This window comes from Podarcis melisellensis (genome assembly GCF_964234715.1).
Source record: "Podarcis melisellensis genome assembly, chromosome: 12".
In the NCBI taxonomy this organism is placed as follows: domain Eukaryota; kingdom Metazoa; phylum Chordata; class Lepidosauria; order Squamata; family Lacertidae; genus Podarcis; species Podarcis melisellensis.
Window position 1 is genome coordinate 25,568,711 of NC_138544.1, and position 25,997 is coordinate 25,594,707.

The 25,997-nt window shown below is 43.6% G+C and overlaps 1 protein-coding gene across 5 annotated transcripts in view; it reads left to right on the forward strand.

Moving 5' to 3' along the window:
• Window positions 1-1,282: 1,282 nt before the first annotated feature.
• OSBPL3 (oxysterol binding protein like 3) overlaps window positions 1,283-25,997 on the forward strand; it is a 99,097-nt gene continuing 74,382 nt past the window's right edge. For 2 of the 5 annotated variants that reach the window (XM_081883189.1, XM_081883188.1), the window contains exon 1: window positions 2,608-2,741. The gene's annotated coding sequence lies outside the window, so the exon portion shown is untranslated. Of the gene's footprint in view, window positions 1,402-2,605; window positions 2,742-25,997 lie in introns of those variants that run through there. The other 3 variants (XM_081883187.1, XM_081883186.1, XM_081883190.1) reach the window with 3 other exon arrangements.

A 25,997-nucleotide genomic window follows, 5' to 3' on the forward strand; every position in this document is an offset into this window, starting at 1 on the left:
TTGGGATCAGGTAGATGCCAGTGCCGTGTGTGTGTGTGTGTGTGTGTGTGTGTGTGTGTTGCTTAGATCTATAACTTGACAGCTGATAATTTACAGCGGGGGGGGGGGGGAGGCAGGGGGAAGCAGGGGGGGAAATATTGGCTATTTCGGTTGTGCATACAGTGGTACCTCGGGTTACATACGCTTCAGGTTACATACGCTTCAGGTTACACATTCCGCTAACCCAGAAATAGTACCTCGGGTTAAGAACTTTGCTTCAGGATGAGAACAGAAATCGTGCTCTGGCGGTTTGGCAGCAGCAGGAGGCCCCATTAGCTAAAGTGGTGCTTCAGGTTAAGAACAGTTTCAGGTTAAGAACAGACCTCTGGAACGAATTAAGTACTTAACCTGAGGTACCACTGTACTTAGGTTTAGTTACAATTGGGCATGAGCGAGAAATATTTTTCATTCTAAGGGCCACTGATTCAGATTTTGGTCTTATAGAAACTTAGAATAGCACAGATGAGTAGTCAATATCCCTCCCAAGAATGCAGGGAGAGAAAATGTGTTTCATCCTCCATTACCTTCTTTAAGAATCCTCACTAGGATTTCTGTTTCGGAAGCCATTCTATTATTGCCCAGCAGCAATGCTGGAGACAAGGAGTTCCGCAGGTCAATTCTGCGATAATTACAGCTGCATTTTCTTACGTTTATTTTCTTGAAGTTATCCTGGTTTTCTGCACCCGGAAGCATGCTCCGTGTCATTTTAACTGTACCAGGGCAAAAACAGACGGAAGGAACTTTGAACAGTTGCTTTCAGAACGGTAAGCAGCGTAGTTTGGGCCCGAAGTAGCATGCAATCCGTTCTTTGCTTTCACCCACGCAAACTGCAAACGTAATATTTTTAGAATGCCCACGTTAAAGGCTGTGAGAAGCTTTCATTTGGATATTTGCATCTTCAGTAGCAAAAATACCTCGCCGCCCTCTGCTCGATTCCTTTTTCGAAAAACAACCCAAACCCCAAACCTCCTGCTAATTTTAACATTGCAATGGGTTTCTATTTTGCGCGGTTGGGGCAGAAAGTGCTCTAATCGGAACCAACGGCGTCCCTGGCATGCGGCAGTGGAATGTGGGAGCCCATCTCAGCCCAGAACTGGGTGTTTACGGGGCAGCGCCCTAATGAGCTGTCTGTTCTTCCGGGGCGAGAAGCGCCACAGTTGGCTCCTCGTCAGCCCAAACCCTGAATGGTGCCAAGGCGTTGATGAGATTACTTGAAGAATGCAAGGCGAAACCCCGCCTCCTTGAAAGCAGCCAGTAAAACCCGCCGCCTGGGCGGAATCTGGGTGGGACTGGCGGACTCTTTCCTTTGTCGCTGCATTGAGAGAACTCACAGAATGGGAAGGGAAGGAGTCTTCTCGAGAGGCAAGTGTCCGCAACTCTGAAATCTATGGCTGGGGCAGTTTGAATATGCCTGGGGGTGCTTCCAGCTTTTTAATGTCTATATGCAAATTAATAATCTTGAGAGCCTTTCTGCATTTTGCATTCTGTCCTTCAGTCTTTGTGGAGTTTGATTTCTCACTCGGATGGTTTCATGATAGCGAGGGGCTATTTCTTAAAGGTTTCATGGCTCTGCTTTAATTATGTGTACAGGCTGCGAGTTCTTGTAGCTAAGTTGTGGAAGTGGTTGGGCTTCTTTGCAGCAGCTTTTTCCAAGCTTTTCCAGCTGAGTTTTCAAATCTGGGCTCGTGTGTTGCAATTATTCCTTAGCTTAAAATGCCTTTGCTTTGCGGTTTGAATGGTTTTTTAAGGTGCTGCGCGTTCCTCGCTGGCGAAATGGGCATTTTTTTTGGGGGGGGGGGAGACACACTTTGGCAGGACGGGCGATTGCAGAAGCGGGGGTTCTTCTAGAATGGTGTGGTCATCTGACCGAGCCGCACTGCAAAGAATGGGAAATATTGCATGCGTTTTGTGGTGCAAATCCGAAGTAATTATGGAAACTGTAAATCGCTAAGCTCAGGAAGAGGTGCAGTAAAGCTGGTTCGGGATTAGTTTGTTGCACTGAAATCCTGACTCTGTGCTGTAACAGAGAAGCGTTCTCCCGACTCTAAATCATGCCTCTTTGCCTTGGCCAGTTTAAGCCCACCTTTCGGGTTAAGCACCTTTGCCTCAGTTCATCCGAGTGAACTGCGATCGCACGCGAAAGTCTTGCCCCAGGGTGACGGGTGCCTCGACTCGCTCTCCTTGGTGCCGGCCCGCCCGCGCCGCATCTCCTCTTCCTACCTGTCCGAGAAACAAGGCTCGCTGACATCATGGAAACACCCGGCGGCTGCCCGCGAAAGCGCGAGCGAACGCCGCCTTGGCGCTCATCCGTCTGGAGGTTCCCCTTGGTCAGCGCCGCTGTCAATCAACCGAGACGATTCTTTGCCGTCTCCGGAACCTCCCTGGGAGGAACCAAGCTGGGTCTGGCCGAGAGGCTCCGCCCCTTTCTCGCCGCCGAAGGGAGTAGCAGGGAGCAGGCAGGTAGAGCTGCTTAGAGGGTGCATCTTTGTGTTTGTCGCTCCCGCCCGCTTCGTTGTCGCGGCTGTCTGCCTGTCAGTGGCTTCTCTGACTCCTGGCTGTGCTTTGGCAGGTTGCTCAGAGGTGAGGAAAAGCCGCTTGGATCTCGCTCCCTCCAAGCCCTGCCTGCGGTGGGGGCACAGCCGCGGCTCGGAAGAGCTTACTTTATAGCCCGACTGATGCTTGCGATCGCTGTCAGTTCCCAGGTAGGAAGAGGGCTGAGTTTCCAGAAAGCTTGTTACTTGTTCTGCTGTAGTTTCCCCCTGGGTTTTCTTTGAGGGGTGGGAGAGTAAGCAACTTTCCAATTGCATACATCGATTTACTGCTCCTTATTTTCTGTCCCTCTCTGGTTTTCCTCTGCAATTTGGCTTGTGTGAACGCTCAGCTGTTATGTAGCTTCGTTTTATAACTACATGCATTGACACTTTTAGCCATAAATATGCCACTGGGGAGGGGAGAAAGGGAAGGGTGTATGCCAAGTTGGTTTGGGAAGATTAGTGATGCAAATAAAAGGACTCTCACTATTGTTTTGTGAGCTTCTACTATCTTCTGGCTGCTAACTGCCAGAATACAGTACTGGGTTAAGGAGACTCTTTGGGTCAATCCAGCAAGGACATCCCTACCCTTTCCTTTCCCCATCTTCACCCAATGGTGGTATCTTACTAGGTTTGGGGAGCTGTATGATACCTTGCAAAACTCTTATATTCTGCAAATCTTATATTCTGTGCACAATTTTTTCACTTGGTTGCTGGAAAGGTTTGCAAAAGGTTTTTTTTTAAGAGCTTGATAATTTGTCTGTGAAGTTATACGTGGCATGAGAAATACTTGCATTGTTTCTTCCAGTACTGAGCTAAATTAGAGAAATCTCTGAGAGAGGTCTTTGCTCAATATCTGGCTGCTACTTTTTATTTTGCCAGAGTTATGTGGATTGATTTGTTGAAAGCTTGAGTACTTTTTCCACCGATGGTAGTTGGCCCTTCAAAAGAGCTTGTATTATTTCCGTAGTTCTTAGGAGGTTTTTTTTTTTTTTGTACTGGTATAGTTCCTGTGGTTCTCAGCATCTCAGACCAATACAGTAATATCACTCTGTGTCGAGAAAGTACCTATTTTCTCCCACAGCAGGCTTGGTGTTGGGCAGCTGGTTTCCTGTGCAGAATTTGGGAGTCTGTGATGATAGCATGAGAGGCTCTGGTCTGGATGATTAAAATAAGAGTTGCTCCATATAAAGGCATTCAAAGTATTAAGCTGGAAGTTCAATGCCCCTGCCATCTGCAAGATACACAGGAGTTCTCCATACTGATTCCTGCTGCCCCAAATAATACACTGGTTCTATCAGGATCACAATAAGGGTGGCACTTTCCATGTTGGGTATTGTAACATGAACTCTCCAGGCCCACTGGTAGTATTTATGAGGAGTAGTAGCAATAAACCACATCTAACTGTGGTTCAAACTGCCATTTGGATGCAGCCTAATCATTGCTTTCTTATCTTTCTTTGTGATGCTGTGCAGCAAGCATAAATGAGCTCAGATCTTCTGAAATGTAGAGTGCAGCTGCATGGTTCCCCTGTTAGCCGTTAACTGGAAATAAACTCATTAGCCTGAATAGGCATGAGCAGATGTCCTAGTTTGCTTGCATTCTCTGAAACGATTCAGATTCTGAACATCAGTCTAGTCATCTCTCATAAAATCTATTGCAATCCTCAGTGGTGCTGTTAGAGAGCAGTATTTGATGTTCCTGTATTTGTTTTTATCCCTTCAAGAATATGTCTGTAGCAGCTTGAAATGGAACTGCAATGTTGAGGATTTTTAATACAATTCTTTTGTTTTGTTTTGTATAATTGTAAGAGTTTACTTTGTGCACTGAAACATATCTAATTCTGGATTAATTGATGCATTCACCATGTATTGCTTACTACATCTGGGGGTTGAATTCTGAATTTCTGGGAGGCTCTTCAGCAGGGAACTCCCACAAATCTTGCCTTCTTGCTGTGTGCCTTGGAAATGGCAATAGACAACCAGCTGGATGTTGAATGTAAGAGATCCTGAGAATATCTGCACTTTTGCAGAAATAGCTTGTGGCCACCCCCACCCCCCCGGTTTGCATCAATGGAAAATTTCTCCTTTCTTGATCACTTCTTAAGACAGGGGAGTAATTAAATCTAGTTTCTTCTGGACACAGTGCTACTGATTTCCTGTTTATTGGTTTCAGAGAAAGCAGCCTGAGCTCATGGCCAGGACAATATGGTCACTGCAGTACCTCTGCATACAGTGATGCAAACACATTGGTGTCAAACTGTCAGCAAGGGACTAGCAATTTTAATGCTAGGCCCAAACTGGTCCTCTGGTATCTCAAAAGTTTTCTTCTTCTGCAAATGGAGCTTCCATTTTTCTGTTTCATTTCATAGGCACTTCAGAATTTGTTTAGGGTGTAGCTTTTGAGCTGGCTGAGGGTGGTATGTGTGTGTGTTCATCTTTCTCTAGCGCTCTGCAGCTTCCTTGATTGCCCACACTTTCTGATCTCAACAATCTCTAATGGAGGATTTGCCTCATGATGTCTTCTCTTGGGCCTCAGTTGAGGAAGGGCTCAGTGGTAGAACATCTGCTTTGCATGCAGAAGGCCCCAGGCTCAATCCCAGGCATCTCCAAGCATAGCCCCCTGTCTGAAACCCTGAAGAAGCACTGTCAGTTAGAGTAGACTATACTGAGATAGATGAACCCAATGGTCTGAGTGTGGGCACCCAAGAAGAACGTACAGTGCAGATCCCCAGTGAGGTTTGTAGAATGTACGAAAGGACACTCCTTTGGACCACCTCAGAAGTACAGGTGAATCATAGAATAGAATCAAAGAATCATAGAGTTGGAAGAGACCACAAGGGCCATCGAGTCCAACCCACTGCCAAGCAGGAAACACCATCAGAGCACTCCTGACATATGGTTGTCAAGCCTCTGCTTAAAGACCTCCAAAGAAGGAGACTCCACCACACTCCTTGGCAGCAAATTCCACTGTCGAACAGCTCTTACTGTCAGGAAGTTCTTCCTAATGTTTAGGTGGAATCTTCTTTCTTGTAGTTTGGATCCATTGCTCCGTGTCCGCTTCTCTGGAGCAGCAGAAAACAACCTTTCTCCCTCCTCTATGTGACATCCTTTTATATATTTGAACATGGCTATCATATCACCCCTTAACCTCCTCTTCTCCAGGCTAAACATGCCCAGCTCCCTTAGCCGTTCCTCATAAGGCATTGTTTCCAGGCCTTTGACCATTTTGGTTGCCCTCCTCTGGACACGTTCCAGTTTGTCAGTGTCCTTCTTGAACTGTGGTGCCCAGAACTGGACACAGTACTCCAGGTGAGGTCTGACCAGAGCAGAATACAGTGGCACTATTACTTCCCTTGATCTAGATGCTATACTCCTATTGATGCAAGTGGTATGAGAAAAGCCCTGTACTCCATCCACTGAATTTCTTTCTCTCTCATATACGCACATACACTTTGAGCATTTTCAATTGCACTTTCTTTTCTCATTCATTGAGAGAGAAGTGGAAATAACATTTCTGATGTTCTTACTAGTGCTGAAAATTTGACACCAACCGCAGTGGTGCTAGTAGCAACCATGTACTACAATTAGCCATTCCCACAATGGTTCCAGACTGTTTCTCGCTATCATTTTTAAATATCATTTTTAAATATTTGCTCCCTGCACCAAGAGAAAGTGGTGCCAGGATTCCTGGCAGTTGGCGCCCTTGGAAACAAATCTGCAGCTCACAAAGAATGGGTCTGGTGGTTTTCCTGTATGTAGTTGGCTCACACATGCTATGAATCAGGGGTCAGCAAACTTTTTCAGCAGGGGGCCAGTCCACTGTCCCTCAGATCTTGTGGGGGGCCAGACTATATTTTGGGGGGGAATGAACGAATTCCTATGCCCCACAAATAACCCAGAGATGCATTTTAAATAAAAGGACACATTCTACTCATGTAAAAACACACTGATTCCCCGACCGTCCGAGATCCGGCCCCCGGCCTTAGTTTGCCTACCCATGCTCTGGATTGTGAACTACTGTATATGAAGTTGTGGGAAATTAGTATCCCTCACTGAATCCTCCTTGAAGAGCCCTATGCATGTGGGAATGCGACATCTTAAAACAGAGAGACAGGTGAATATAGCCAAGGTGGGTAGAAGGTAGATTGGGATTTACAGGCAGATCTCTGGGTGATCTGTAGTAGACTGGCAAGGATTTTAGGTCCCTGATGGCTTTAACAGCAGCAGCAGTAGCATTTCCCTTGCCCTAAATTATACTACTAAAATGAAAAAAGCTTGGAATAATCAGGACTGGGTGTATGTGTGGAAGGACAATGAGCTCAGTTTATGCATCATAAATTACTGGGTTCTGAATTCCTTAATTCAAGGCCTTTTCCTTGCAAGTTGGATGGATCTTGATGTTGTAGTAGCATAACACCTGGAGGCAGCCCTGTATAGGGAAGTTTTTAACGTTTAATGTTTCATTATGCTTTTGTATATGCTGGGAGCCATGCAGAGTGGCTGGGGCAACCCAGTCAGATGAGCAGGGGTACAATTATTATTATTATTATTATTATTATTATTATTATTATTATTCAATCACATATGCTTGTGTGCTTTTCATGGCTTAGCCCACAACTTTTCAGAATGAAGAGTCTGATAGTTAGTGCTGTTTTTCCAGAAAAAGAGGTGCTGGAACTCACCTTGTTCTCTTATAATGGCAATGGCACCCACCTGAGAGGTGCAGGAACTGAGTTCCGGCTGAAAAAAAAGCCCTGCTGCTGACACTACACTGCATTTTAGCAGATCTTGTAAACTAAGTTCTGTATTTAATGCATGAGCAATGACTTAACAGTCGCCTGTGGCGATCTTGAATCTATTTCTAGTTGCGCTTGGAACTATTTAATACTGAAACCAATACAGTAGCGCCCCAATTATAGCATTCTCCACATTACCAGGTTTACTCTGTTATTTTTTTGTTTTCTATATAAGCTCAGCAGCGCAGTGTAACTGGCCAAAGAGCTCTGTTTTATTGATTTTGGCCAAGGCTCTCCACTCAAGTTCTCAGACACATTTCTACCTCAAGGTAGAAAAACCTTGCATAGCCAAGGTCTTTTTCACTTTGTCCTCCATTACCTGTTTCACTTGTACGCTTTCTAAAAAAAAGTTGGCTGCTGGGTCATTTTCTCCAACCTGTTCTCCATCTCCTTCACTGGGCTGTGCTAAGTGCTTCTGGTCCTCATCATGGCCCCCAGACACAGATTTCAGGGACCCCATTTTGCAGGACAAACCAAAGACAGGCTCCCTGAGGTAGAGCTGGCAATTGTGCCGCACCAAGGCCAGTGAAGTTGTTTTGGTGCCTGAGGCTGAAAATCCCACAAGCACCTTCCCCGCTTCTTTGGCAAGACAATAATAAATTGAATAACTAAGTGCGCTGCCCTTTCTGACACCCCAAACAACTGCCTGAGGTGAATATCTTACTCTGCTTAGCTGTGAAATTGTGTCCTAGATAAGTGAAGATGCACCTGATACATGGAAGGAGAAAGACACCCCTTGTCTTAGACCTGGAAATAAGACGCCCCCATGTATAAGGCATGTATTTAGGGGGATTCAGATTTAAGAAAATGTGAGGAGATGGCCCAGAGTATAAGACGCCCCCTAATTTTCGACATTATTTTTTAGGGGGGGGAACCTACTCTTGTACATGGAAAAATACGGTAATTTCAGGCCATACTTGTCCCAGTGCTGTATGAATCTGCCATTTTTCATCCATTAAAAATTACCCTTTTTTTGGATACAGTCTTTCGTAGCCCCAGCTTCTGCTTTGTGGCGCTGTGTGGTATCGTGGCAGGCTTCAATGTGTGTAGGTTGAGAAAATGCTCAATAAAAAACCTCTGTTACTCTCAGTATGAATGGATGCAAGGAAGAGGAGATTGGGTAGGGGGACGGACTTTGCAGCCGTGGTAAATCCTTGGTTTCCGGCTACTCTCAAAGTACAGGAAATATGGATGAGGTTTGTCTCTTTAAAAAAAAGCTTAGCACATTCTACTAACACTTTTGTGAAACAGCTTGGAAATTAGAATACTATTTGTAAGTACTTAAGGGTTGTTGGTGTGTGTGTATGTTTCTTTTTAGTTATAAAAATAACGCTTTGTTGCCTCAGTTGAAGCTTCAAGGATACTTGTAAAAAGAGAATAGTTGTAATGTGTGTATTTTTAAAATTTGAATGCATACTTTCTGAGAGTCGTGGAAAATGATTTAGATTTTTTACAGCAACTGTAACAACCCCAGTTGTCGAAAAAGAATGGCATTCATATACTATAAATGGATTTTTAAGGAGAATATGCATGTACACACACATACACAATATTTAATGTCCATTTTCAGGGTGCTATAATGGAAGATAGCATGAGTGACACTTGGTTATGTATTCAGTCTACAGACAGATTCTGATTCTACTGAGGGTCATGGGGATTTTGCTTCAGTCAAACATTTGAATCCTATAATTCCTCCAAGGATCGTAGGCATTCAAGTAGTTATGCCAGGGGTAGGGACCTCTGACCCACGAGCCAATCTTGGCTTGCCAGGGGGTTCAATTTGGCCTCCCAGGCAGTTTTCACCAAACCACACTTACCCACCTATCAGCTGACATATCTATGGATGGATGAGAGGACAGGGTTTAATCCTGCATCTGCTGCTCTGCCCATTTCCCAGCAGGGAACAGGATCATGCAGCCTAGGCAGCAGGATCGAATCTCTGGGCATCAGTTGATGAGTGGAGATTAAAGATCAGCATGAGATTGGGAATTTAGAAGGGAGTAGGCGAAACTCTCAAAGACTTCCCATGCAAGCCTCTTCCCTTCCAAATTCCCAAACTCGGAGAGTTGGCAGAGTCTCCCCACTTCTGTTCTAAATCCCCAATTTCACCCTGATCTTAAAACGTGTGTATGAGGGAGACACCCAAAGGCTTTTGGATGCTTCCTTCAGCTTCCCTTTTAAATTAACTCGGCTCACAGGACTATTGGATTAAGGTAGGGTGAGAGATAGTGACTTTGCCCTGTGAGCTTCATGGCTGAGCAGGAGTTTCCAGTCATAGACCTGGAACAGACCTCAGCAGCCTTCTGATGCAGAAAACCCATTCTTTCAGCATCCTTGATAGGTGGTTCTCCAGCCCTTGATTTGATACTTATCATACATTGAAAGAAAATGGCTTCCCTCCAGTAATCCTGGGAATCGTAGTTTAACTCTTGCAGATCTCTAGCACCCTTAACAAACACAGTTCCCAGGATTCTTTGGGGGAAGTCATGTGCTTTAGTTGTGTGATGTGTATCAAGTCTCTTTCCAAGTCTGAATTATAGCCAGTCTAGCACATCACAAATATTTGTCGTAGCTCAGAGAACTTGACTAGAACTAGCCTTGTGTTTCAGTCTTACAATTCAAGGACTTGCTTACTGATAAGTACATTTTCTCAGGTGCCCTTCAGTTATGGTCCTTGGGTACATGGGACCCACTTTTTCTATGATGTGTCCCCATGTGATTTGCTTTGTCCTTGTGCGATGGTGCTGTGAAAATCAGCTCCTGCGTGGCTGAGGTTGGCAGCTGAAGGGCACCTCCATAATGCACATAGTTTATATTTAAACTGTAAGCTTGCTTCTTGTTAATGCAGTTGTTACTTTTAAAATCTGCTTGGTCTTTATCTTGCCAGCCAGGTGTTTGGTTATGGGATATGTTTAAACACGGGAATAGCGGTGATTAGATAAACTGCAGTGAAAATCTGTCATTTGAGGTAGGCAACGTAACAGCCAGTGTGTATTTCCTTAATTTGCGGTCATCTCCTCAATTTGTGGCTACACTTCGAAATGCAGCTAAAACTTCTGAATGAAAACTCTCAGTTGAATATATCACCATAGATATATTCCCTGAACTGCACATGCTTAAGGCAACAATCTGCAGCCGCTTAGTTTAGTGCAATCCCAGCGACTTTAATTGAACTGCTCTGGAGTAAATGGGTTGTCAATTACAGCCCAGTTTTCTGGAGCTGCTTGGATTTCTGGAATACAATAGCAGTTTGTGCTGCCACAGTAAAGCCCACATTCTCTATTAAGCCAATGATCCAAAGCCATATGTCTCTGGCAGTGTTCGAAATTAGCTAGGTGCCAGGATTGCACCTAACATCTCCACCATTTGGAGGTGCGTGCCTGGGGATCATTGGATCTGGACCGTTTTCACACACTAGCAACACATCCTGTGGAATTCTATCTACAATATTTTATCTGCACCATCAGAATGAATTTCAGGAACCAAAATGCTTTTTCTGTGCAGCCTGAGCAGGATCAGTGAACAACATTACAGCTAATTGTTGTAGCTGGTCTTCACCCCACCACACTGCCCTGCTCACATGTTGTGAAGACTATTCTTACAGTACGAATGGTCCGTATCACCATTAAGAAAAAGAGGTAGGAATAGGCCAAGATATATGTGGACTGTCCCTGGATTGAGAGACTTTTCGAATTCTCAAAGCTGTAGCAGCATAGTGGATTTAGAAGCTGACATAGGAAAGGGTTGCTTCTCTTCTAAACAAGAAGGCAATTTGTCAGCCTGCAGGCACATTGCATTGTTAGACTCTTACTGTGGCTGAAGCCTGATTTACCTTGAATTAGGAAGTCTTGGCAAGGTTTTATTGCCTGTGTGTGAGAGAGGTCAGCTAGAGATCTTTGCATGCCTTTGGTATACTTTTGAGAGATCAAGGGTTGATCTTTTTGCAAAATAACTTTAGCGACTGTCTTCAGGTGGGAACAGTATCTAAAGGCTTTGTATTTTCTTGTGAGCTCCAGCAGCTGCGCCTTTAACTGAAAAAAGGGCATAATTTGAAGAAATGCATGTGGCTGTTTATAAAAGTTCTTGAGATATAATTGTGGCGTAAGCAATTGTCTTGCCTAACCACAGTTTGGCTGCTGGATGGCTGTATGCCCCCTCTGAGATCAGACATGCCTATTAATACAGGTATGCTGGGAAGCAGAAGTAGGAGAGAGTTATTATTGTCCTCACATCCTGCTTGTAGGTTTCTCAGAAGTATCGCATTGACCACTGTAAGATATAGGGTGCTGGACTTCATAGGCCTTGTGTCTGCTCCAGCAAGGCTGCTTTTATGTTTTTAAGCTTGAAAGGTGAATTCCAGTTTCTGAGGGATTACTGTACTGGAGGAATGCATAAATGCAAGAAAGAAGCTAGCTTGCGGCATCCCTGCTTTTCAGGAGGCAGCTATGATTCAGTAAAACAGGTTTATTGTTTTCACTCCAGAGGATTCTCTTGCAACAAGTATTGGCCTGTCCTAGTCAAATTATTTTGACCATAAAAGCCTGCTCATGCTTGCTTAAAAGCTGATAGGAACCCTAGTTGATAAATTTAACCAATTACCATTTTAAAGATGATTATTATTATTATTATATTATTATTATTATTATTATGTATATGCTACCCATCTGACTGGGTTGCCTCAGCCATTCTGGGCAGCTCCCAACAATGTTAAAAACACAATGAAAACTTTAAAAACTTCCCTATACAGGGCTGCCTTCAGATGTCTTCTAAAAGTCAGATTGTTGTTTATTTCCTTGACATCTGATGGGCACGCGTTCCATAAGGAGGGTACCACTGCCAAGAAGGCCCTCTGCCTGGTTCCCTGTAACTTCACTTTTTGCAGTGAGGGAATTACCAGAAGGCCCCTGAAGCTGGACTTCAAAATACCTATGTGTGCATATGTATGTGTTGTTGTTACATCTTTGGCATGAGAAGGAGAGAGGAAAAGGGAAGAATTCTCCAAGGCCACTGTATGAAAAACCCCATTAAAATATTTTAGGTAATAAAAATAAACTATGTGAAAGCCAGCATCCCACTTGGAAGGAGTCCCGCCATGTTAATTGGTGCTTGCTCTCAGGTAAGTTTGCCTTGCGGCCATCTTCCTTTACAAAGGGTATCAGACAAATTCTATCAAACTATTTAATTCTGCCCTGGTCCCCCCCCCCCCACTTCATTAGTTTTTCCACAGAGCAAGAGTAGCCAGCTGAAGAAGAATAATGTTGACATCTTAAAGGGGAGGCAACATTGATGGACTGCTCATTCCCACTTACAATTAGTCTGGCAGTTCAGTTTTATTTATTGGGGTGGTGAGTTCCTCTGTTTGTCCGATGAAAGACCATCTCTCTGCTGTATAAATAGACATCTCGTGGCAGGGATGGAGGGAGAGGGAGAGAGAATATAAAAGTGATTGGTTGGTAGTGTCTGCCTGTATTTTATAGGTTGTAAAATTTGTGGGAGTGTCATTGTGTGTGCACTCTGATTAATTTTAAGATGCACTAATGTGTTTCACAGCTTTAGTTTGTGCTGAACATCACGGCTGACTTCGCTCAATATTGTGACAGTCTTGCCAGGCACCTTGTTTTAAACATTTCAGTTTAGAGCTTGTTTTAAAACAAAAACTTAGCTTTCCAGCAGACATCTTCTCCAGAATCACATTAAATAGGGTGGTGATGGCAAGATTATCAGTGCCGGTGATACCTTCATTCTCTCATGTGCATTATGCTTCTGAGAAGAGAGCATCAATTGGGAAGATAAAATCCCAGCTACTGTATACTTTTAGTTTGGATTTTGCACATCTAAAAGTGCTTATTTTTTTAAGCTGAGATTTAAGTAAGCTGCTTCTCAGTATATCATGATGTGCAGTGCTATTTTTCTAGAAAAAGAGGTGCTGGAACTCACCAGGAAAACCTCCCCCATTCTCTTAGAATGGCATTGATGCCCACCTGAGAGGTGCCGGAATTGAATTCCAGGGAGTTCCAGCTGAAAAAAGGCCTGATGATATGGTTTTAGCAGGGAAGCAAGGGCACCTATTGGGACGCGGGTGGCGCTGTGGGTTAAACCACAGAGTCTAGGACTTGCCGATCAGAAGGTCGGCGGTTTGAATCCCCACGATGGGGTGAGCTCCCGTTGCTCGGTCCCTTTTCCTGCTAACCTAGCAGTTTGAAAGCACTCAAAGTGCAAGTAGATAAATAGGTACCGCTCCGGCGGGAAGGTAAACGGTGTTTCCGTGCGCTGCTCTGGTTCGCCAGAAGTGGCTTAGTCACGCTGGCCGCATGACCTGGAAGCTGTACGCCGGCTCCCTCAGCCAATAAAGCAAGATGAGCGCCGCAACCCCAGAGTCGGCCACGACTGGACCTAATGGTCAGGGGTCCCTTTACTTTTAAGGGCACCTATGTGCAATTTAGACATAATTTTATCCATCTAGTTTTTTCTTGAGTATATGTATGTACACAAGTACATCTATATACGTAGTGTTTTCTTACTCCTTGCTATTATTATTATTTATTAAGTTTGAACTGGGCCTAGAAACTAATCGGCAGCCAGTGCAGTCGGGTCAGGATCAGACTGCCGCCGAATTCTGCACTAGCTGGAATTTCCGAACCATCTTCAGAGGCAGCCCTGCATATAATGCGTTGCGGCAATTTCACCAGATGCGAGATATTATTGACAATGCTGCATGGTCAATGGCTGTATCTATCCGCACACCTGCTCTCCCTCCTCCCTGTTGGAAATATTCCGCTACTTAATTGGAAACTCGAAACCTGCTTGAAAGTATGGATGTCTAGTACGATGTTTTATTTATTTATTTAAAGAGAAGGTAAATTGCATCTCCCTCTTGTGACTTGATGTAATCTTGCTTCTGGTAATATAGTTGTGTTGCATTACCCAATGTTGATTGCTACGCAAACATGCCTTATTTACTGAAACCAGGATTACCTGGGTGGCGTGGTTGGAAGGACGGTTGCATCCTGCGAAACTGGGCTTAATCTTGGAGGCTCACCCTTGTATATAATGTTCTTGAGGTTTTGGGTCAGTCCTCCATCGGCTTGGCTGTTGAATGGACACGATATTAATTTTAAGATAAGCATCTTTCTTCTCCCTTTTGTCGTTCAACCTGTTGCCACTCTTGGAAGCAGTGTGCTTGATTTTAGCAGAGTCCTGCACATGCATGAGCAAGCGGCTTAGCCTAGCCCCAGTTACCTGGGAGAAAACCTCACTGAATTCTGAGTAGACACTCAGGTTTGCACTGTAAACAATTGTTGGATACATTTTGGCAACAGGGACTGTTTTGCGGTCTTCTCGCCATCAGGTAATGAACTTGTTTGGGCACATTTATTTACCTTTCCTCCTACTGTTAGTATGTGCACGCATGTGTTTGCATGTGCCAGAGACGCAGGCCAATGTAGGGTGCTGGATAAAAATGTTCCAATTGTTTGTGAAGGATCCGTACTCAAATTCCTGCAGACTCATGAAGCTGGCTTGGTTTAAGTAAGGGGTTGTCTCTGTGCAACTTACCGACTTACTGGACAGGTAGCAAAGGGGAACAAGGGAATTGCAAAGCGCTTCACAGACAGAAAACAGCCATAGGCAGTTTCTATCACACAGTAGTGTGCGCTCTCTCTCTTTCTTTCTCTCTCTCTCTCTCTCTCTCTCTCTCTCTCTCACACACACACACACACACACACACACACACACACACATGAAAATACCCATTCTCCCAACTGGCAACTGATATGATGGAAAATGCCCTTTTCTGATGCCAGGACACGTTAGTCCTGTGCTACTTATTTCAGTAACTCATTTCAGCCACAAAACGGGTTGCATGCAGGCTACATACAAATTCGAAAGCTACACATTTCTGTTCCTTTTCCAGGGCCTTCTGCCTCAGCCTCTTCCTTAACAAGTTAAGCAGAGGAAGTACACCAAGGACTCATTTAAAAGCCCACTTTTGAGAACAGTTTCAGACCGTGACATTTTCAAACCCATCACCAAGCCTAGAATCATAACAGTTGGAAGGGACCTTGAAAGTCACTTAGCCCAATCCTCTTTTCAACGCTGGATCTGCAGTTTTTAGGGAAGTTTTTAATGTTTAATTCTGTATTGTGTTTTTAATATTCGACTGGGAGCTGCCCAGAATGGATGGGGAAACCCAACCAGGTGGGCAGGGTATAAATATATTATTATTATTATTATTATTATTATTATTATTATTATTATTATTATGTAGTGTGTGTTGCAGCTACTGTGTCCTTGACATATAGTTGTCCAGCCTCTCTTGTATGAATCTCTCCAGGTAGAGAGAGCCCATTACCTCTTGAGGCAGTCTGCAGTCTCTCCTAATGGGATCTGCTTCCCTTCAATTTCCACCCATTAGCTTTACTCCTGCCCTCTTAAGCAGCAGAGAAGAAGTCTGCTCCATCTTCTGCATCACAGCCCTTCAGGTATTTGAAGGCCGCAATTATGTCTCCTATTAAATTTCTCCTCTCCAGGCTATATTTCATCGTACTAAGTAAGCAGGCTCAGGCCTTTTGAAGATGCAACATGCACAGAGACCAACATCTGTCGCTCGCAGCTGAAAATTAGGTTTTGGAATCAGGAGAAATCGTCATTGTTCACACTAGTGGATATCTGCTTGCGGCAGATTTCTCATCTAGATCGCTTGGAAACATCCCACAGTTCTATTGTGTGCTGCTTTTGTAGAATCTTGGAATTGAAGGGACTTTGAGGGTCATCTGTAGTGTAATCCCCTGCAATGCAGGAATATGCAGCTGGTCCACAGGGGGATCGAAACTGCAACCTTGGCATTATCAGCACCACACTCTAACCAACTGAACTCTCCAGGTCTTCATTTCTATTATAAAATAATGATGCCAGCATAAAATCCCTTCATCAGGTAATATTGCCATGAACAAAAGGTTTAGGATTAGGGACATATATTTTTCTTCAGATATGTTCATAACTGGCTTCCCTCCTTCCTAGAGGGAAAGGAGCAGGTGCTAAACAGGTGATTTACATAGAAACAAAAAGTTGGCACAGATTTACATAGAACTTTGGCTATGTTTTGATGAGAATTAGAGATGATTACTGTAACTTAAATAGCAATGCCATACACTTTACCATAGTGAGGAAGGTTGCAGAAAGTTGATCTGCCTGCATAGCTCAGTCAGCAGAGCATGAGATTCTTAATGTCAGGGTTGTGGGTTTGAGCCCCACGTTAGGGCAAAAGATTTCTGCATTGTAGGGGGTTGGACTAGATGACCCTTGTGGTCCCTTCCAACTCTACAATTCTACGATTCTATGCTATCCAGGTGCTAACTGCTGATGAGAAGCTCAAGGCTTAGCTGCTTCGGGTTTTTAAAAACATTTTAACCCGGTTTGAACCAGGCAGCGCTTCTTCAGAGAGAGGTGTGCCCTCTGTAAAACAGGACACCTTGTCACCCTGGACTAAAAGTTAATTAAGGATCTGTTGAAATGAAGTACAATGTTAGTATGAATTTAGCTTAGGAGAAAGGAGGATTTCAGCAGCTGATCAATACAGATGGCTACTGAAGAAATTGCTAATCATAAAATGTGCTTTGGGTTATGGATTAGGAATACTTTACAAGAGGAATAACATTTGGCATTATGAGGAGTTGGAGATTATCGGATTATCAGTCCAACGTAGGAAATACAGAGTGACAATATCGAACGAGACTCCAAAGCCTTGCCATGTAGGTTAATGTCTTGTTTGTGCAATTTTTTAATGGGTTTCAGGTAACCTATTAAGTAATTCATTGGTCAAACTGCTTTTAATAACTACCTTATACAGCATGTAGAAATGGAGAGCAAAGTCCACCTAAGTCTCAGCCTGGTTTGTGAAATCTTTTCCCAATTCCAGGAAGCTTATTTGTATGTCATAATATTTCTCCTTGGTTTAAAATAGCTTATCTTCTGCCTTACCCCAAAACAAAATGCACACTCCTTGATTGCATCAATTCCATTCTTTTTTAATAAATAAATAAATGTGTGTGGGGGGGGAGGGAAACCCAGACACAATTCTTAAGTGTTTTCCTAATTGACTTCTAGAAATATAGTAGTGAGCGGCAGGTATAATTTGTAAGTGCATGGCTAATGCTGATACTTGACTGCTCTTTGAAAGCACCGAGACGCAAGAACAAAGCTTTTCTTTACACACTAATGGACCGCAGTCATAGTTCCTCCTTTTAAAATTCCCTTGCGTTGAAAAAGAAACAAGTTCATTATAGCAATTTAACTATAGGTTTAGAGTACAGTATGTTATAGAGTTAAAATGCAAGTATGGGGAAGGGGGTTGTTCCTTCGTTTCTCCAACTCTGAGAGCACTTCCCTCTTTTTCCCTGGCATCTTAACTTGGCTAGGTTCTTTAACCAATGGAGCTGTCCCATGGTTGATGTGGTGCAGTGGTTAGAGCATAAGCCTTGGGCCGGGCATGTGCAATCCTCTTTGGGCTGTTTGCAGGGGGAATTACCTCCCCCCCCCTCAAAGAAGTACTTCTGTAAACCTTGAGGTTCCACCAAGCATGTTGATACTTCCCTCTTCTTTCTCAGTGTTCCCTTGTTTTCTGTACAGGCAATTCTCAACTTAGCTAGGGTTATACTCCAGGGATAGAGCATAAATCACGTACAGTCAAAGCACAAAGTGGTGGGTGGGATTGCCAAAGTATTTCACCCCCGGACACCCGCCTTCTTTTTGCCTCCTTTTTAATTTTTCTTTTTGCCAAGTGCATAAAGCTGAACACGCAAAAGTTAAATGTGCGCAAGTTGTGAGTTACCTGTCCAAGCCTGGCAGCGGTGCTTGCCAGCTGCATTTGCTATTAGAATAATGGAAGACGAATATATTCAGATTAAGAGCACAGGCTGGAAAACTTGCGTTTTAACCTGAAAATATTTCTCTTCCATTAAGATAAATGAGATTCGTAAGACAGTAGGGTTCTTCGTGGTTTTATTGCATCATCATCTCGAGGAAATGTGTGTGCTGGGTCCCCATTTGAGGTTGAACTATTTTCCTTGTGGCTGGTGATACAGTGGTACCTCGGGTTACAGACGCTTCAGGTTACAGACTCTGCTAACCCAGAAATTGTACCTCGGGTTAAGAACTTTGCTTCAGGATGAGAACAGAAACCGTGTGGCGGCGGTACAGCGGCAGTGGGAGGCCCCATTAGCTAAAGTGGTGTCTCAGGTTAAGAACAGTTTCAGGTTAAGAACGAACCTCCAGAACGAGTTAAGTTCTTGACCCCAGGTACCACTGTACATGGACTCTCCACTAGCCATTCTAAGGGAGCATAAGAAGAGGAAGAGGAAACCACCTTTTCTTCCTTCTCCTCTCCTAACTGGAATATCAAAAAACTGGCTCCCATATTCAACTAACATATAGTTTCTGTGAAACTAGCACTGGAGAACTTGTCTGGCAACTTTTGTAGGTGTGGCAAGTAAAGGGGATTAATGTTGTCACCTTCGCTTCCAGAAAAGAGACCAGCTTTGTCTCTGTTAATGTGTGTGTGTGTGTGTGTACGTGTGTGCATGGTCAGAAGAAACATCAGTGGATATTTGGTGAACGCAGTTAATCCACAATTAAACAGAAGTAATCCTCAACTGAGTTTCTAGTGAGACCAGTGAAGATGTGAGGCAGCTTCTTCATTGGAGGTAAAAACAGGTCTATAGATGTGAAGTAACATGTTAGCTTCATTGTTTTCTGGAACCCTATACTGTAAGCTTAGGTACGGTACGGTACGGTACGGTACGATAGGAAGGAGGTCTGCAAATAAAAAATGAAATAGTTGGATGTAAGTGACAATGAATACACACCTTCTTTTACTCTGAATCTAGACTTGAGATTACTTAGGAGTTGGATTCAGTGAGTTTCTGTGCCTAATCAGTTCATACATTCATACAAACCATGTGAATGTATTCATGGCATCTGTACATTATTGATAATACAAAAAACTTACTAAAATTCACTGGTTTGCACTGGGAAAATAGTGTCTAGAGATGGAATTATGGGCCCTTTGGATTACATCTTTGGTGTTTCCTCATAACATGGAATGGTTTACTTTGATATCCTTCACTGCTTTCCTAGGGCAGATAATATGTACAGTATGTCTCTGTGATATTCATACTGGACATGAAGAGCTGTGACCTTCTGGTTTGTATTTCTATAAGCCATAGACTTCACTTTGGTGAGTCAACAAAGACAAGTCTGTTTCTGTCTCTGTGAACACAGGGAAGGAAGTCTGACACATCTCTCCTCCCTTCACTAGGCTTTTCTGCGGCATATTTTTGTGTTGTGAGCCTACTTTTCCCATGTTTTCTTCCATTTTTAATACCAATTAGATTTGTTTACTAGGTAGAGATGTAGTTGTATCCTTTCACCTGTGCAACATCACTTATAGCTGTTGACTGGCTGTTTACAAAATCCTGCATCTTTCATACAACGGTATATGAAGCCCAACTCTGATTTCTGAGTTTTTTCATATGGACCTTTGCTTCTTTGCCTTTTTAAAAATAAATAAATAAAGGTGTGTGATAATACAAAAGCCATGTTACTCAGGTGAAAGGAAATCTTTCCCATTGTCCTTCCCAAATAACAATCCATTTTGTGTTGCTGGTACTGGACCTATCACCTCTGTTCAGGAACACAATCCTTACTGGAAACAGACTGAGGTGAGGCACAAGCTGAGAAGGTTAATTAAAAAAAACATTTTTCACCCTGGGTGACTCACAGGTACTCCACATTTTTCCCCGAGTTTCAAAAGTCTGAAGATAAGGAGCTGGTTTTTATGCCAAAGACCCATCTATTTTCTGTTAGGAAAGTATGTGTGATGCCTGTGTGCTGTGTAGAATCTGGCAAAGCCTATTTTAACATTCTGTCCTGAGACTCCTGACTATAAACGAAGGCTAGAATTGTAGTTGGCGGTGGAGGAGAACACAAGTATTTTACATGCCTGTGGCTGGTTGTGCCAGTGCTCTTGCAGCGTAGTTTAAAATCCCATTTCAGTTAAGAGTTTGTGGTTTGCAGTGCTAAGGCTATATTGCTTCCAGAAGTTGGAAACAAAAGACAAAATAAAAAGTACCCAACTGAAATTTTCTTTTTGGGGATAATCCTGGACCTCCCTTCAGTAAGATCACAGAGCAGTGAACGAGCAATAACCATTTTCCTCTTCCTTTCATTTTAGAATGTAGAAGGGACCAGAATAAAGTGGTTCTTAGGATGGCATTGTCTTGCAACTCCTCCTCACCTAAACATTTCCAGTATAAAACTTCATGATAGAAACAGCGTCCCACTTCTCAGATATAGATTTGGATGAAGATCCAAATTTACTGTTAGAAACTGAACTTTGAATTATTGCAGTCACAGATTTGGAAAGATACCTACTGAATTCACAGACTTCCTATAAGAAGATAACTGCAGAGCTGAAAATGTGCACAGTATCTTTTAATTTACAGTGGTACCTCGGGTTAAGAACTTAATTCATTCTGGAGGTCTGTTCTTAACCTGAAACTGTACTTAACCTGAAGCACCACTTTAGCTAATGGGGCCTCCTGCTGCCGCCCCACTGCTGCTGCACGATTTCTGTTCTCATCCTGAAGCAAATTTCGTAACCTGAGGTAATATTTCTGAGTTAGCGGAGTCTGTAAACTGAAGCGTATGTAACCTGAGGTACCACTGTATTGAGTTTTAGGCTACCTACATACATTTAAAGCATGCAGACCCCCAAGGATCTTGGGAACTGTAGTGTACACCTAGCAGAGGCATAATTCCTAACACTCTTAACACACTACAGTTTCTAGGATTATTATGTTTTTAAGGGAGAACATGCTTTATATGTTATGGTGCATACATAGCCTTATGTAATAACAAACCTGTTGCCCAGCCATCAAGTGAAAATTGTTAACAGCAGAATACAGGACCACAGATCTTTAACATGTTATCCTGCTGGTACATAGAAAAAATGAGTGTTGCAAGCAATGACTCTTACTCAAAGAGGATAAAAAAAACCCTCAAGAGGGTATAATTACAGCTAATACAGATTTCAGGGGAGGAGTGTGCTTTCTTAAATCGCATTAATTCCCCCCCCCCCGCACTACCCACAATTTCTTGCTTCATGCCTTAGCCCTGTCTCTTGTACAATGCTTCCTCTAAATTACGTCCCCCCCCCCTTTTCCCATCTTCCTGCTTTGACTGCAAGATTAAAAACAAAAGGAACACTCCTGTTTACTCACCCCTGAATGTTGGCAGCAGTGCTATGAAAACTGTCAACTGGCTGAAAGAAAGCATTTGGTGGAGCTGGGCAAGTCATAGGGATTTGCCAAAAAATTTCCAAAGCGCACAAAGATGGATAGGGATTTTGCAGCACTAAATCTGCGGCGGGGTGTGTGCTTGCCAATAGTGTGTATCAGATTTTGGGGATAAAAACATGTCCTGTCCTGAACTGCGTTTATAAGCTTGCAAAACAATACTTTTAATTCATTGCCCTCCTCCTTGCCATTGTTCTTCTCTTTCCTACCCTGTCAACTGCCAGGGACCGGTGGAGGGGTGAAAGAGAAGAGATTTGCATACTTGTTACCTGGCTTTCAGGGCTCGGTGTTGGATGAGCCACAGTCAATTGCAGATGAGAAGGGCACTTTTGGGGTGGGGATGATTGAAGAGAAGACTACTTGCAACTTTTTAAGTTCCTATCACACAGGAAGGTGAGGTTTAGTTTATTTACTGTACTTGTTCGTGGCATTATGGATTTCCAAACTGGCAAACAAAGGCATCCTATGATGACAGGTGTAATAATATGGCTGAAAATTCTGAATGCTTATTTTGGCCTCCTTGTGATGAACGGAAGCCTGTTTTTGCCTCTGAGTTGGAGCCTGACTTGGAAGGGAGGGATCGGTGACCTGGGGGGAACCTGGAACAGTCCGGAGATGAGAGTCCGAGGCAGGAGAAGCTGCAAGATTGTAGCCTGAAGAAGAGGTGATAGGTCAGGCTGGTGTAGAGTCAAAGGCTTCCTTCTGCTCCCAACTCTCCTGCTCCACTGTCTCCTAGGACCAGTTGAGGATTGAAGAGGGAACAGCAGAAATAGGTTACACACAGGCATGGTTTTCACCAGCTTGTGTGCAGCTCAAGTCTCTGTTGCTGCAACTGCCTCATTGGATAGGAGTAGCTGAAAGACGTTGGGTTGATGGACATGGCTTTTTCTAAGTTGTATGTGTACTTTTAACAGTCAACAGTTACTTCCTCACTCTGGACATTCCTTGCCTGGCAGCACCATGGCAGGCAAGCTTAATGAATCATAACGTGCAGAAGCTTCATGCTACTGATTTGATTCTCTCCTGGATAAACCAGGTGCATGGAACTTGTAGCACTGCAGATGCTCTTGAACTCCAGTTCCCATCAACCCCAGCCAGCATGGTCAGTGGTCAGCGAGCAGAGTTGTTGCCCAGCAGCAGGAAGTCCTCAGGTTCCCTACCCCTGGGATAAACAAATCAGGAAAGGGCTAGCTTAGCAACCCCCTGGGATCATAGTTCATTTTATCCTAGCAAAGCGCAGATCAATAAACCAATAACAAATCATGATTTAAGGCAGCCTAGTGATTCTGGTTTGTTAGGACAAAACAAACCACGATTCCAGGTTTGGCTGTAATTCTAAGCTACTCCCCTTTCTGGTATGTTTCCCTGTTGCTGGGGAAGAGCAGAGCAGGAGTGATCTGACTGAAACCTTGGCTCCCCCTTATAGGTGGTGGCAGCCTGCTCAGCCAATTATCAGTATGTCTGCACTGGGATGTCCCAATGCACAGTCAGAATGCCTGTAAAATCTGCACATGGTCCTGGTAATGTTTTGGGTGAGGAGTCTGGCACTACTTTAATTATGTTGCTCATTATTTCTAGATAGACGCCACAGAGAAAGTAGTCCCCATTATCTTGCTGCTCAGATTAGCATGGAAGGATGTCTCCGTATAAGTGATTAAGACTATTTAGCCTGCAGTCCTATGCCACTTATGTGGGACTAAGCCCCATTGAACTCATGGGACTGAAGTCTTCGTAGGTTTGTATAGGACTGCACTGCTAATGTGGCCTGCCAAGAATTTGGTTAGAGTATTTTCCAGCAAGTAATCTACTTGGCAGTAGGCAAGGTTGGCCAAATATTTTTGCCTTTTAAAAAAGTTCGCTTGCGTTCACCTCTGTCTCCTCCTTTCCCTCCCTGCTGTTGCCCGAAAGAAATGAGCTTGCAAGGAAAGGAGATAAAAAATCATGAAAGTTGATCTTGCCTGCGTGCTTCATTCTGATAGACGAGGTGGAAGAGAGAGTCACACAGCAGCAAAGGAAGGTAGACCGGGCGATGAAGGTACTTCCTCAGTGTTTCTCTTCAATTCTGTGCAAGGAAGAGGAAGTGACATTTCAGTAGATGATACTATTGTGAATAAACATCCATGAAGATTATGTCTTATGTCTGAAAATTAATTGGAAAGTATATGGGGCAGAGGAGGCAATTCTTCTTCTCTGAGAATGAATGACTTGCAAGTGGCCATTTTACAAGGGAGGGGGAACCTCCTCCTCTCTTCTTCCTCAGAGTGCGTCCCTGAGACAATCGAATTGCTGACGTGTGCATTGTACCAGTATGGAAGCAGTGGTGTTCTGAGTCAATGTGTAGATTCGGAACATCTTACCATAGACTTCCAACCTTTAAATACGCCCAAATCGTAGGCAGCTATGTCAGTTCATTGGGGAATAGTTCAAAATCAACAGTAGGGCAATGCCTTTATTAGGCCCTACTACGAGTCTCAGAGTAGCGAGAAGGCTTTTGCGTTGTGGAAGGCACATCTTCAATATGGATATTAAGCAATCAATAATGTGAGGAGGACAAAAAAACCTGGTAAAGATGGGGGGGACACACCAAAGTCTTCTGTTTGTCTTAAGACAGAATGCTGGGAATATTATCGAGGTTTAATGGGATTAGAGCAGACATAGACAAACTCCGGCCCTCCAGATGTTTGGGACTACAATTCCCATCATCCCTGACCACTGGTCCTGTTAGCTAGGGATGATGGGAATTGTAGTCTCAAACATCTGGAGGGCCGGAGTTTGCTTATGCCTAGATTAGAACATGCTATTTGACATTTTGACTTGCATAAATAAACATATCTGGGTGAAAATGTTGCAAACAGAGTTTAAAACACTATTTAAGTGGAGCTGTTTTCACTATGGAAATATTCTTGCTGGAACACAATGTGATTGAGCAACCCTCACCATAATACAGGGTGCATGAACTTTCTTTAGTCTCTGTAAGTCATCTTCAGGATTGATGTCTTAATAGCTGCACTGTTTTCATCACAACTGTTGATAGCAGGGGCAAGTAGGTATGGTTCAGGTTTTTTAAAAAAGATTGCCTAGGTAACAAACATATAAATATTCTAATAAATTGGAGTACTGTTTGTTTAGAGCAAATGAAATTTTATTATGTTATTATTCTGCTTCTTGACCAGATGGTTGAAAAATTAGGCATGCTGCCAAATCAGCGAGTTGCTTTGTATATAAGTCCTGGTGGGCAACTAGTTTCAATTGGAGGTCTCTGATCCAATTTCCTACTGCATAGCTGCAGCTATACTTCTGAGTAGGTTGGATACAGGAGAACTTACAAGTCCATTTTCTTAGCCATTCTCTGGCACAGTTCAGATGCACTGCTAAGACAAACCATGGCCTAGCATGAGCATGTGGGCTCCTAGAAAGGCGATGGCAACCCCTGTGCTTTTCTTCTGGGTCTGATGCCGTGCTACCTGAAGCTAATCCATGGTTTGGTTTAGCATGTTGTCTGAACTTGGGCTCATGGTTTGTCTCCTCCAGACAAACCATGAGCTGTGAACCAAGATCAAACCTTGGCTACAGCTTCTAGGAACCCACACACTCATCCTTTTGTGTGCCAGCTGTTGTTTGACTTAGTGTTACATGCGAACCAGGTTTCACTTTATAGTTTTCCTGCTAATTTGGGTCTTTAAGTTGAGTAATGAGCTCATTCTGCAAGAGGGGGAAATGGGACCATGCCCAGTAACTGCTAGCGTGTGGATGGCATGGGCAACATATGTAGAGAGGAACTTGCTGTATCTGCTATGTGCCCCCCACCAAATGATGTGGAACTCAAATCGATCTGGGTTCCACATCTTGGAAAGGGCCTGTATACATAAATCAGGCTGCGCTTTGCACTCATGCTGCCTCATTAAATGGATGGGGTGTAGGATCAGTGAATACCACTCGGCTCCCCCCTCCCGCAACTTGTTAATCACTTAAGAATGACTGGACAGGGCTTTGCACTTCCAGCTCACAGAAAGGGTTGAGATTAAGGCCTTTAAAGAAACTTCATTACAAATTCTCTCCATAGCTGTCAACTTTCAGATTTGAAAATAAGGGATCAGCAGCCTCACCTGTCCCAGGGACAGTCTACGGGATATCTAACAATGGCGTTGGGAATAAGGGAATTTCCCGCAAAAAATGGCGCTGGAATAAGGGAATTTCCCGCAAAAAAAAGGGAAGGTTGACAGCTATGATTCTCTCTGTGCTAGGTTATGGGGTATGGAAACTGTGGACTCCGTCTCC